This window comes from Solea senegalensis, linkage group LG11 (genome assembly GCF_019176455.1).
Source record: "Solea senegalensis isolate Sse05_10M linkage group LG11, IFAPA_SoseM_1, whole genome shotgun sequence".
Classification (NCBI taxonomy): Eukaryota; Metazoa; Chordata; class Actinopteri; order Pleuronectiformes; family Soleidae; genus Solea; species Solea senegalensis.
Window position 1 is genome coordinate 21,773,761 of NC_058031.1, and position 14,181 is coordinate 21,787,941.

At 39.3% G+C, this 14,181-nt stretch overlaps 1 protein-coding gene across 1 annotated transcript in view; it reads right to left on the bottom strand.

The window, feature by feature from the left end:
• LOC122777428 (poly(rC)-binding protein 4-like) overlaps window positions 1–10,880 on the bottom strand; it is a 55,671-nt gene extending 44,791 nt beyond the window's left edge. Inside the window, exon 1 of the mRNA XM_044038668.1 lies at window positions 10,686–10,880. The gene's annotated coding sequence lies outside the window, so the exon portion shown is untranslated. The remainder of the gene's footprint in view (window positions 1–10,685) is intronic.
• Window positions 10,881–14,181: the final 3,301 nt, after the last annotated feature.

The window sequence follows — 14,181 nt, forward strand, 5'->3', positions numbered from 1 at the left end:
AGTAGAGGTGGGCCTTATGAGCTCAAAATTACCACAACTTTGTCACGCTTTGTGACATATTTCACACCATTTCAAAGCAAAAGTGTTGGAGTGTTATAGTGCACATTAAACATGTATTCATGATGCAAAATGCGTCTGGAGAGACTTAACACACAGTGCTTAAAAACGCAGCTCATCTGTTTCCTCTGCCGGAAACAAGCCTCACCGGATTTTCATCCGAAATTCAATAAATCAATAGATTGTGATTGATTAATGCAAGACACATGGATGAATCCCACCCACCCTGATCCACCAAGAACAGAATGATATACCACTTCACTAACAATAAGCAGATGAAATTAAACTCGTTGGTAACTATAAAATAAATATCTAAACAGCCAATCATGTTGCATTTAACCCATTTAAGGATGGGCATATATTTGATTATTTGATGACAAAAGTTGATACTACTCGTAATGCTATTAAAAAGAGTAATGGACTTGTGTCACAGGGCAGCAGATGTGACATCTCTTGAATACATCTTGATGAAATGATAACATTTACCAGGGGCTTTGAATGCACCTCTTTAGCTGCAACTCGTAGCTCAACATGCTGTGAACCCTGCGTTATTTTCACCGTCAAATATTCAAATAGCACTTTTGCTCGTAATAATCGTCCTTACTAGACATGAGAAAAATGAGCTAATGAAGCATTAGAACGAGAATTGGTCTGGGTATTTCAGAAAGTGCTCCTCTAATGGGATTTTCACACAACCATGTCTAGAGTTTAGACAGAAAAAGAGAGAAAATATGTGGTCAGCTGCAGTTCTCTGGGAAACAAATTGCCTTGTCGCTCCCAGAGGTCAGAGGAAAATGACCAGACTGGTTCATGATGATCGAAAGACAGCAGTAACTCAAATAACCCCTCGTTACAACCAAGGTCTGAAATAGACCGTCTCAGAATGTCCAACCTTGAAGCAGATGAGCAACAGCAGCAGAACACCATGAGCCACTTCTTCAATCTCATTAGGTGTACCTAATAAATTGGCCAGAGTGTAGCTCTATTACTATTTTTGTTAGATGCACTTCCACAATCTCTTGACTGAGATGACAGAGAGAGAGAGACTATGGCAGAGGAGGAGGCTTTCGCTGTGAAACAGGAGAGGCTTGAAATTAAAGAGTGGTGTTTCATCTCTCAGCATGTCAGTCTCAGCTGTGTCACATATAATGGGAGGGGTCTGTCCTCTCCTCTCCACCCGCGACTTCTTGTGGTGTTAAAGCATAACTGTGTCGGCCGTGTGGCGTGAGTCGCCTGTCAACCTCAAGGCCCCAGAGAAGGATATCAGATCCTGGGGCTGTTGGAGTTCTTCCTGCACCAGAGAGGAGGCCAAGTCTGCTGCAGCCGCTGCATCTAAATGTGCAGGCCTGATAGGATTAGTCTCAGCCTTTTTTTTTTTTTTTTTTTTTGGAGTGCTATGTAAAAGGGTGAATAAAACTACTGCGTAAACAAATGTGCTGAAAGTTTGCAATGAGAGTTTCTAATTCAAAGAGCTGTGACAAACGTCGCAAAGCCTCTGCAAAGACTGTGTGGGTTTTCTGGCTGACGGGGGGAGTTTAGAGCACATCAGGTTGCTCAGTAAATATGTTTATAGCAACTTTAAAACACACATATGTGTGTATATATGTACATATAAGTATATATATATATATATGTATATATATATATGTATATATATATATATACATATATGTATACATATATATACATATATGTAAACAAGATCAGAAATTAACATTGTAGATTTTATCCCTGGCATTACACCAACTGCTCTCATCAAAAAAACTCAAGCAGACACAAATAATTTACAAATACCACGCCAGAGGAACCGAAACCTTTGCAAATTCTGTCATACCTCAGAGTGACGATCAATACTTCACCCTGTGTGCGTGTAAGCCGCTTAGACACTGATCACTGTCCCTGGCAGAGTCTGAGTAATAAAAAGTGAATTCAACTGCTAATGAGGAGCAGCATAATAATAGCAGGTCTATCCTAAGCCACCAGTCACACCGGAGCAGAACTCCACTCTAGTAATGAACACTCAAACTACCCCAATTCTGTAACGGCGAGAGATCATTTTTGACCATTTATACACTGTTCAACATATTGTTTTAATAATCGGTGTATATACGAATCTAAAAATATATAGATTTGTAATGTTGGAATAGGTCAATGAAAAAATGCTGCTGCAACTAGCCTACAAAATGGCCGCCCAGTCGATTTATGTTTTAAATAAAATTAAATTAAATTCAACATTAAATTGTAAATAAGCTTGTCTAGTGTTTGTCTGCGTCTGATACAGATATCACAAAAAGTCTGATACGGTCATTTTACATTCATGAACTATGAAGCTGTTAACGACAAGTTTGTGCCGAGTCATTTCAAAGACGTGTTTCTCCAACTGTGTAACAAATAAACTGCCAAAGCATGACTCAGCTGAAATGCTTTTGCTGAATTGTATTTCATTTTAAAGTCTGTGCATAGTGAAGCATGCGATATATGGGATTCCTTGTATCGTATTTCACATTTACATCTGATATCTGATCCAGTGATTTTGACCAGTATCGGACAGATACCGTTTCCCATCATTATTATTATTATTATTGATTTAAATGTTTTGATTCTATTTTATATTCATGTCTGTTTCTGTTATTTATGGATTCAGACATTGCATCATCGTTCTTCTTTTTTTGTGAACTATATATCAAAACAAACACTTATCATATATAGATATTGATATCATTTAATTTCAAATCACTGAACAGTTAATGTTTCCCAATCTGTCAGACTTTTTCCACTTTGACCGGCCCCTTCCTGATCACACTACGTTCACTGGCCCCCAGGTCATTTTGAGGCACCAGTAACCACACATGTACAAGTCAGCACTAAAAAAATAAACAAAGACAAATTGCATTAATTTGCCTTCATCTTTCATCGATATGTCAACTTTTCCACCGCAAAACAATATTTACAATTTTATGTTTTTTTTTTAAGTGGAAATCAATAATGCAGATAAAAACAGGCAGATGGAAAAACACCTATATGAGCAGCCCCTGGCTAAGAGGAAAGGAATTGGGCTTGTAACTGGAGGGTTGCTGGGATGGGTCAAGTGCCGATTGCTCCCCCTGCACACTGCTGTGTGTGCAAAAATAATTGCTCCTAATTCTAATTCTATACGTGCCAATCCTAACCACTCCAAATACATAAAAACACAAGATGTTCATATGACACATTGCCAAAATGTTACATGCCAGCATTTTTTTTCTCGATAGAATGTAACATAAAAATGTTTTTCTGGGAAATTAAGCAGTGAAAAATTAGAAAAAAAAAGAGTCATTTGATTTAGGTCAATTAACCCTTGGTAAATTGTTGTGGGAATAATACACAACTCCTTATATGGACATCCCCCAAAATAGACCGTTTTTCTTCTGTTTTTGTTCATAAAAACGAGCCAGTCGAACTTGTGATGTGACGTATTTCCAAATTTCACAAATTCAATTTGATTTTAAAGTAACGTGATACCTTTTCTCAGGTGTGTTTATGTAGTTGCTGAAAAAAAGATTATAAGACGCTCTATATTGCACATTCTTATAGCCTCTGTGTACACATGGTTTTACATAGTGATAGGAAAAAAGCGGTTAATTGACTGATCATCTCAGCTCAGTCACAAGTTTGTTTATTTCACATATATGTGTGTATTTATATATATATATATATATATATATATATATGTATATATATATATGTATATATAAAATGTCAAACTTCATTAACTTTACACTTTGACATCTCCTGAGTGTTTGTCCTTTTTTTTGACATTTGCCTCCCCTTGACTTACAATAGCATGCTCCTTATTATTATGGAGCTTCTATTAGGGACCATACATCATCCTGAATGTTTTTTTTGGCATGGTGGAGAACACTCTTTGGCAGGGTATTAACGCCAGCTTTTATCCCATTCCTCTCGCTGGATGAAGGTCACTCTCTATCTGCAAAATGACTTTCCTCTCCTCTCTTTCATCCCTGCTTTTCCTCCCATCCTCCACACCAGGACATGAGTCAGAGAATCTGACACCTCGGAGGAAAGAGGAGGAGAGGAGAGCGGCGAGAGATGGGAGGCAAATGGAGAGAGAAAGAGGGATAGATGGGAGTCAGAGAAGAGCTCAGCGACATCACCGAGGCACGAGTAACCTGAGAAGATGTGAACTGGAAGACGAGGTGCAAGGGGGGGGAAAAAAAAAAAATGGTGATTCAATTCATGAGAGCACAGGTGCTGCGGGAGACTTTGCACTGATTTACTGTGCGTTATCCTTCATGCTGGATATACAGCGTGGCTGCAAAGTCGTATACCATGTGCAGCGGTGAAGCTGTTTGGCATCCAGCAGTACCAGGCACGTTGGGCTGAAGCTACATATTACATAAGCCCCACAACAAACTGAACACAAACCAAAAATAGTGCAGTCGCTGTTAAATATTTCAGGCACTCAGCAGCTGAAGGGGGTGGGGTAAAAAGCATCACTCCTCCTCCATCACAATGCACACACACACACACACACACACACAGTTGCAGATGGCCAATTGTAAGAAAAAGCTCCATTCCATTTAGTGCACCGTAGAACAAAGTGGATTACTGTCACTAAGGCAGTCTTTTAGTTTCCTCTCCTGATGTACAGCACTTACTCACCGGATGTCAGGGAATAGAGATGCATTTGAAATCGCCAAAGCATCGTCTTCATAGGGACGGGCAAAATATTTAATCAACTTTTCTGCAGCTTCATTCAAACTCTCCTCACTTCTCACGTCATGACTAATCCACCAAAGAAGCCTATCTACATACAGGCATATACAGGCTGACACCATTTAAAGGCACAGTATGCAGATTCTTTTTTTTTTTTGCCAATTCCATAATAATTTTTAGATTATTATCCGTTTTTTTTAGCTTCTTGAATGTAAATATTTTCTGCTTTCTTTGCTCCTTAAAACGAAGGAATCATTCAAACGGAATCATGACATTTGAGAACATCATCATTTGCAGGTGTGAGAAACACTGATCAACATTTAATGGACCAAGTGAAAGATTAATCGATCATGAAAGTAATCGTTAGTTGCGGCCCTAATGATATCTCAGCATAACGGAAATTAGGGATGCACGACATCAGTATCGGCTGATATTGGATATCAGCATCATTGGATATCAGCAAACATACAACTAATGACTCAAACAGTGACTAGTTTAAAATGTTCATTTATTTTGCATGTACATGAATATGTATAATATTGTGTTAATGTCACTACAGAAGAGACACAATTGATTGGCGAATACCTAATTGAAATGAAGTGATTGGGGAGGAAATTCACTTCTGCATCTCCATTTAGCCCTTTTTACAGTCAGACCAATCACAGGGCAGTTCAGAGAGAGCGAGTGCCCCTATTGGCTGTCACACTACAACTAATCAGCATACAGGTCACTCTCGTGGAATTATTGCTACTTCAGGTTGAATAGAATCCTAAAGAAAAACTAGAAGAAAATAGCACAATGGAGTTGGTCAATACAATTAAAGGTGTGTCAATAACAGAAGAGTTTCGAGTCACAAGTCATCTGATGCATATGAAATGAGCCCATCTGTCACTGCTGATCTGTTGAGAGGAGCCGTGACCCCCAAAACCAGCGATCCAACACAGTGCAGCTTTAACTTCTATTTAACTCTGATTTAATGGTTACAAGAGTTTGTGGCTGTGAGTGACAATAAGCATGTGCAGTGGACCGTCAATCACTTTCAATCTGGATTCATTTCACTTTCTCAGAGAGAGTAGCTCCCCACACTGCGAACAACAGCAGAAATAAGCCGAGACATAAGACTCAGTGGCAAGTTTTGTCACTCCTAATCTGATAATATTGAGTTGAGTGAACGCAGCCGAATCTGCCAGTGATTTGCTTCCACTCTGCAGACGCATTTTTCTTCCCCTCCCTGGCACACTAGAAGCTTCTCTGATGAAGTGACGTCAAGCATCGTTTGTATACATCTAACATGGCGGCCACCAAAGAGCTGCTGTCTTTTGATTCGGCTGTTGCTTCTATTTTAAGCGACTTGCTGGCAAAAGTCGTTACAGACGCCATTACGAGATAGCCATCGCTCCTAGAAAACTACAGCAAGCCTGTTTGTCGTTTATCTGTCCCTCTACATACGGACCGTTGGTCTGATTGCTTGTTACTACAACCTTTCCATACAGTTAGCCAAGTTAGTTAAGGCATTAAAGAAAAGATGGTTTACACTCATTTCCCAGCTTTATTTTAAAATGATTATTATTTTATACGCAGATGATACAATCATCTTTACAATGAATGGAACTTTTCCATTATATAGTTCTAGCTCTACTCGACTCTACTCGGTTTGGTATCAGGAACATCGTTTTCCATTATTATAATACTAAACACGACGTGGGCGGGGTCGTCGTGATGACGATTTAAACGCAACACAAACACATAAATTGCTCAGTTAAATATTGAGATTTAGTGCACGTTTTCAGGTCAAGTCTTTTAAACTGATCTACAGTTTGGCATTGTTCGCTCATGACTCTTCCAGTGACGACACTCTCTGACAAATCCTCGCCAGAGCAGGTACCAAAAAGTAACAGGTACCAGGTACAATCACTGAAATCACAAAAAAAACCAAAACAAGTAGAGTCAAACTGAGCCGAGTCATGCAAGAACTGTATGGTGGAAAAGCACCATTAGTCTTTCAAAATACAGCTATTTGAGTGAATCTGGTGAAAAATGAACAGCTCTTTTTTCACTTTGCAGCTATATGGCAAAGACATCACTGGCATGTCATGTTGTTTCCTGTTTTTTTCCTGTACTGCGCCGCCCTTCTGTATGTTATACTTAGCAAACACCTACCTTTGTCTCTGGGGGCGCTCTTTACAGTGTAGACAGCATGAAAGCTGCTCTTTCATGGAAATGTCTGAACTAAATAAATCACGCTCATGAGACTCTCTGTGAGACACAACAACAGAGTCATGAGGCCTGTTGGGTCGATCCCCAGAGCTCTACACAGTGTTGTCTTTTCATCGCAGGGACGGCCTGCGGCCATGTCAACCACTGGGTCAGTCTGTAAGAGCAGCAGGGAGGGTCACACTGTTTTAGAAGAAAGCCTCTCTTCATAGCAGAGCGAGGAAGGACTTTACAAAAACAAAAGGAATCTACACTGTTTATTTGCATAGTATTCATGTGATTTCTGCCTCATAACATCACTTCTTGCACAGCTTCAGCCTACGCTGTGGTTAAATATAAGGATAATAAAGACACAACAAAGACAAGCGGGAAGGTACACGACTCAAACCTCGAGGGTGTGCAGTTATAAGATAACGACAAGTACAGGTTAATTGCTCAAAAGCAGGTTAATTGCTATAGGGGATTATCTCGAATATTGTGGAGGAAATTAATTTGTTTCCCAACAAGCTCCAGTGACAACATCATCTAAATGAATGACTGAGTAATGATGCTGATACTGAGGGAAGAGTCTAAAAGCACTGTTGGTTTCCTGAAACAGTTAAAGCTCTGGTCTGCAAGTTTGGAAGAGTGATCGAGAGCAGGCAACACTTTGACACAATGAAACTAGGAATGCACAATTTTATCGCAAGATATTGGTATCAGCACATATTGGCTTTAAAATGGAAATATGAATGAAATATAAATAACTATTGCTTCTTTTATGTTTATGCATTTTGCTGAATGAGGGAAATTTAGATCTACATCTGCTGTGACATGAGTATGAAAGATATCATCTTCACTTGAAGAGTCTACACGAGCTCTGCATTTGGGCACAGGAAAAAACATATATATATATCAGTATCTGTATTGATTATCTGCCCGAGCACTCCCAATATATTGGAATATCAGATATCTGCAAAAAGTCCAATAAATGAAACCTGATACACACATCTGGCCCCCTCTGATTCAGCCTGTGTACAAAAATGGAAATTGTCTTCCGGTTGCAAAGATTTGCCAGTTGACATTTTGAAAATGGAAGTTCATATCCTACGTTTTAATGATTTCTTTGTTACATGGAGCAAAGAAACCAGAACATATTCAAATTTAAGAAGCTGAAAATTGTCACACTCAAAATGTCAAAATGAATCGATGATCAAAATAGTTGACAATTAGTTGAGAAAACAGACGCCATTACGACAGTCCGTCAGGTCTGATAGTATTGCTTGACAGAGGCTGTTTTCAGATGAATGACGCGGCACACAAACACACTTCTGTTCACAGAGGCCAAACAGAGTCAGAAGAATAACATCAACAACAACACCAGGAGTTACATAGTGCAGCTTTTATCACAAGTGTGATGTTGGCATGATTTTAAAAACAATCAAGAGGATAAAGTAATAATCGGCACAGCATAATTTGTCGGTGGAAACAACTGTGCTCGTATGTGTTGTTAAAATCTTAATTATCTCGCGGAGTTCTGCTATTTTTTTTTCTTCCCTTCCTCATCAGTTAAACGGCGATTGAGCTTCTACAGTTTCCCTCTGAAGCTGCTGCTGCTGCTGCTGCAACGAGCTGCTCTTTTGTGAGCGCCGTGCCCATTTTTCAGTCTGCAACGGCAGCATCTTAGTAGATGAGAGGGATTATTGGCTGCTTGCAGATGTTGGAGCAGCACGTGTCAGGTCTGGCTTGTGTTATTTATGAAGCCTCTCAGCTCCAGCCCCTCAGTCTGCAGCAGGGATGCAGGTGGGGTTTCATTATTGAAGATGCTCTTCCACTTCTTATTAGATCTCAGACTCTCAGAGTGCATTAAGGAATTGCATTTGGACAGAGAGTCAGCAAAGCATGATGGTCTGTTATTGTGCCCCCTCGAGTCCCACTACACGGGATATGTGTGTGCCTCTCAAATCAGCCAAATTGCATGTCCTATTCCCCCTTTTCCCTTTTCGAAGTGTGAGTTTACATTCAGGCAGACATGCACACAAGGAGAGGGAGAGAGAGAGAATGACGTTTATTCCTTATTATATAATTTGTGTTTCTGGAGATTAATCTAAAGCTTCAAACATAATAATATATAATAAAAACACATTGCAGCCAAATAAGGTCTCCTCACAATCAGGTTACAGCTGTGATAAACAATTTTGTCCCATTTCATCTCTTCTTTTTTTTTTCCTGTTTGTGCAGATGCAGGATACACAAGCATCTCCAGGCAGCAGGGACTGTAACGTCCTTAATCAATCTGCATGGTCCACTCTCTGATGTCTTCTTCTTCCTTTAATGTATCGATTGTGTTGTGCTCAAGAATCTGGGGATGATCAGTCTCTTGAATTTCATAAGGGCTTGTTGATCCACGACGTGGAGCTGAGTGGTGATACGGCTTATAAATAATATATATGAATATTTTTAGGCTGTGTCCCGGTATATACAAGATATATACCTCTTTCTCTGAGCTCGGGTTAAGTTTTTTCTTTTGGAGGCTTGTGATTCTGAGAGGATGTAAAATCTACCCATAAAAACACAGTCATTTCTACACACTAGTTGTCTTTTCTGACCTGTATTATAAACTAAAAATACAGTTGTGTCCTTTATTTTTAATGTTTGTGTGTTAGAATTAACGAAATTGCATATAAATGTGGTCAAATTATGCTGTAGCACAAATAATCAGGCTAAAAACGTATATGTCGTCTATTTATTTTACATAATCTGCTATCATATATATTGAATAAATATCCAATCAGGATATATTCTCATAAAGTGGCTACAATGTTGATATATTAGTTACCAGTTATCACAATCTGAGGGAAATATCAAGACATTGAATAACAAAGATGCACTAATTTCACACGATAATGTAAATAGATCTGTGTATAATGTCCTCTTGCTCAGGGCTACCAGCTGTGAATTGGGTCAAGTAAACAAATAATCTGGGGGGGAGATTCTTACATTAAACGAACAAATAAGACAACGCACGCGTGATCTGCACTGACCCGAGGTTTTCATTTGGGTCAGCTCATCAGGACAGTTAACCCCGCCCCCCCCTCCCACCCACCACTGTACAACTAATGCAATTAGGCATCATGGTGAATAATGGTGCCGTCACATGCACTCGCTGCCTCAGCACCAAGCAGGCGCCCACAGTATCTTGTTTTGAGAATGATCCTTGTGTTGGTCAGGGTTGGCCCTGGCCAGAGGGGTCCACTTTCATTATCATAAAAGCATCCACACACACACACACACACACACAGACACACACAGAGACCAATTGTCTTCCCCTCTCTCTCATTGTGTCCTCTGCTCTTCTCCTTTGGACACTTTTGTGCCATATGCTCGATTTAACACTCAATCACTTCATGGCTTCATTAGTTCAGCCCCCATTACAAACAGTACTCTTATCCACACTCATGTCATGAGAGTCAAGTCACAAGTCACACATCACTGTGGGGCAGTTAAGGATTTTAATAAAGGTTTCTCTCATTCTTTGCTTCTTTTTTTTTTTAAAAAAAGGACAAAACTAACAAAAAATGTCTGATCTGAGTATACGTCTGAATTTTGATCATTTGTGGAGAAACGTTTGTTTTCAAGTTGGAGAATTGGGAACATGCTGTCCACGCAAAACAAACAGATAAATAAATAAATAAGTCAATCAAACGTGAGCCACTCACCAGTTCGTAAGGTCGCAGGCTGCAGTTTGCACTAAAGTATCCCCATGTATGTGTGCGTGTGACCGGGCTTTGCATCCATATAGAGTGTAATGACGCGGACGACGGAGTGCGGACTGTCCTCGCGGTGTGTCAGCAGAGCGGAGTGCAGGGCGCCTGTGCGCTGAGGAGGGGAGAGAGACACAGTGAGAGAGAGAGGGAGAGAGGGGGAGGGAGGAGAGAGAGATGCAGGCAGTCAGCGACCACCCCGATCATCCTGTTATCACCACGAACAGAGACAACCGAGCGCCTTGTGGGTAAAACAGAAATGCCCCGGTTGTGAAGTGATCCCCCTCCAGGATTTTGGTGGAGCGCAGGCAGCGCGCGGCGCGCGTCGCACCCCGGGTCCGCACATGCACAGTCTCCACCACGGTGTGGAAATACGTCCGCGAAGCTGATCCCACGTTTCACATCATTCGATGCGATATTGTCTCAATTTAAGTGATTCCTTATATCAATGTACAGCAGCCATAGATCATTTCCCGGCTATAACTGCACGCGTCTTTGCGCCACATTAGACCTTTAACCACAGCATCTCCCTTTAATTTACACTTTATTTCACCACAGGCACCGACAAACTCCAGCTAAGTGTAAGTTTATCTGAGAAATGATCACATGGTTGAAGCTGCAGCTGTGAGTGAAACCCTAACACATTATAATTCATGCTTTCAGTCAAAGCTGAGTGACGCCCTTGACGTTGTCTTTTGAAGTTGTTGTATGTGTGAGATTAGTGGTCAACTTTTTCTCACGCAGCGCCATCTTGTGGTAGAGTTTTGATACTGCATTTTTAAACAATCTGCATTTCCTTCCTTCCTTCCCTCCTTAATAATAATGTATTCATTTATTTTGAAATGTTGAGATGCACCACCAAACACACCTAAATCTTTAAATTTACTGTTTTTTTAAATTAACTGAAAAACAATAGTAAAGCACATTATTTTTATTGATTAATATGTCAAATTATAGTTTTTTTTACATGCATTACTGAACAGAAAATAAATGTATTTGTGGTTGAATGGTGTGATTGAGAAGTGAGCCAGCTCAAATATAACTCAATTATAACTCAATTTGAAATTTATTTCAAATAAATAACAATAACATTTTTAGTTTTACACATGTTTTCTCATTTGGGTGGTCCTAAAAATGTGTTAAGCACTGTATATACTTTAAATATGGTGACATTAATTAACAGCTATATAAATATAATGGGTAATTCCAATAAATACATTTGAAAACAAAGAGTGACAATATAATATAATGTAATACAATATAGATATTTTATAGTCTGGATGAGCGACGTAATGGTTCTTTTTATTTCATATATTTCTTGTCTTGTAGCACCACTGAGCTTAAATGAGAGCTAAAATGGACAAATTCTGTGAAATTATTTTGTTTATTTCTTTTAGGGGTGCACAATATTGGTATTTTTTTTCTCTTTACAATATACAATAACTGATATCAATACAATATGTGTGCATTTTTTCCCTGAGCCAAACTGCAGAGGTCTTTTAGTCTCCTCTGTGGTTAAGTAACATAATATTTAATTTTTTTTTTTTTTTTATTATTTTAATTGTGCAAAAAATAACAGTAGCCTCATTAGTCATTAGTTCCATTGGGGGATCTTTGGTTGATTCCGATATTGTGCTGATAATATTGTGCATCCCTAATGTTTGTTATTATTAATAACAATAATAATAATAATAATAACAGTAGTAATAATAATAATAAGCATTTTTCATTCTAAGGTAGATATACAGCCTAACCAGATTGTTATTCCCTTTGCCTCCTCTTGTATTGGTTTCCCCACACGGCCGTGATGTAAAACAAAAGAAACACCATGATTCATATGAATGAGTCCATTTCACAGAATACAGAATGCCCCTGTTGTGAATTTTCCCCCGACAAAATGGCTCATTAACTTAAAGTCTATGAATTAAGACACGTCGACAGCTCCCACTGTTCCCGCGGTGAAGGAGCGAGCGTGTAATTTGAGCGTGACATCTCCATCTATTCCACAAATTATCTCAGCGAGTTTCTCAGGTGGCTCTCATTCATGCACAACAATGAAAAAAGAAAGAAAGTTGTTTTCATGTTTTTAAATGAACAACTCTTCATTCATCACCACTTGACTTGTTTACTGCCGTCTGTCTCTGAGCTGCTGCTCCTTATTGCTCGACTGAGAGAGCTGAAGGTGGAGCAGAGTCAGAGACATGAGTTTGTCAAAGTCATCAGCACTTTCTTTCTTCAAGTGTATGACGCACTATGACAGTTGTTGCTGCTGGTGTTATGGCCGCTTGATCCCTTGGCATTTATCTGGCTATATACGATACATATCCCGATAATGGGATACTATGAGAATACTATAAACAAGCAAATTTCCAACTAAAATAGTTAATAAGAAAAGGTCTCATTCTAAATAGTAATGTAAAAATGGCCCAACATCAAACCAAACTAAGAAAATTAATGGCATTTGGTCATGGTCATGCATTTCATTCCATCTTTATAATAAAGTTTTGACAAAATTGTCATTGCTTTTGCTTTGGGCTGTCACTTCCTATCTGAAATTCCAAAAACTATTTAGAAAAATGGGGGTGAAGTTCAAAATATTCAGCATTACTCCAGCAGATGTCGCTCTGATCATTACTGATAATATGGAAATGGAGGTAAACAAAAACATATTTTTTGTATAAAAATGGATCATGATTTTGGTTCATTGTGTCACTATAACGACATATAAGAATATGACAGGGCGCTGCGGTCTCTACCACACAAAATCTACCACACAGTTGTTTTGGTCTTGTCCTTCCTTGGTCCGAGGCTTGAAACTGCAGTGCAGTTAATGCTAATGCCGCAGTTTTTAGATGGACCTCATTCCCAGAATGTAAACAGTGTCCGCCATCTTTGCTAACAGTTACACTAACAGGACCAAGTGTCACTGGTGGGCACGTAACAAAGAAAAGAATGAAGATATTTCTCAACTCCGGTGAAACTGAGGTTTCAAAAATACTACCCCTATTCTAGTAATACAAAGCTAAATGCAAATCGGTGAAGTATTCCTTTAAGCAGTTTGACTGTATAAACATTTATATCAACTGAAGGGTGGGGGTGGTGTGAGAACATTTGGGATTATGTCATGAGGCACCGGCAATGTCCGTCTTACTCAAAATTCCTTAGTGGGCAACAGAAGTTACGCATAAGCTTTAGCAAAATGGTACCTGTGCATATGTGGTCATTTTTAAACCTACATCAGTGGTTCAACAAGCCCTGAGATTGCAGGGCAGGTCAAGCAATGCCACCCACTAACGTCAAATTTTTTTAAGGAAAGCACTGTACTTAAACAGCTGCTTACACACCACAACAGCCAGTGTTTACAGGCGGGCTTTAAACTAAAAATAAAAACTGGGATTTCCACTTTGCTCATTTTTAACAACTACAAAGAAACCACACGGCACGGTCTGTG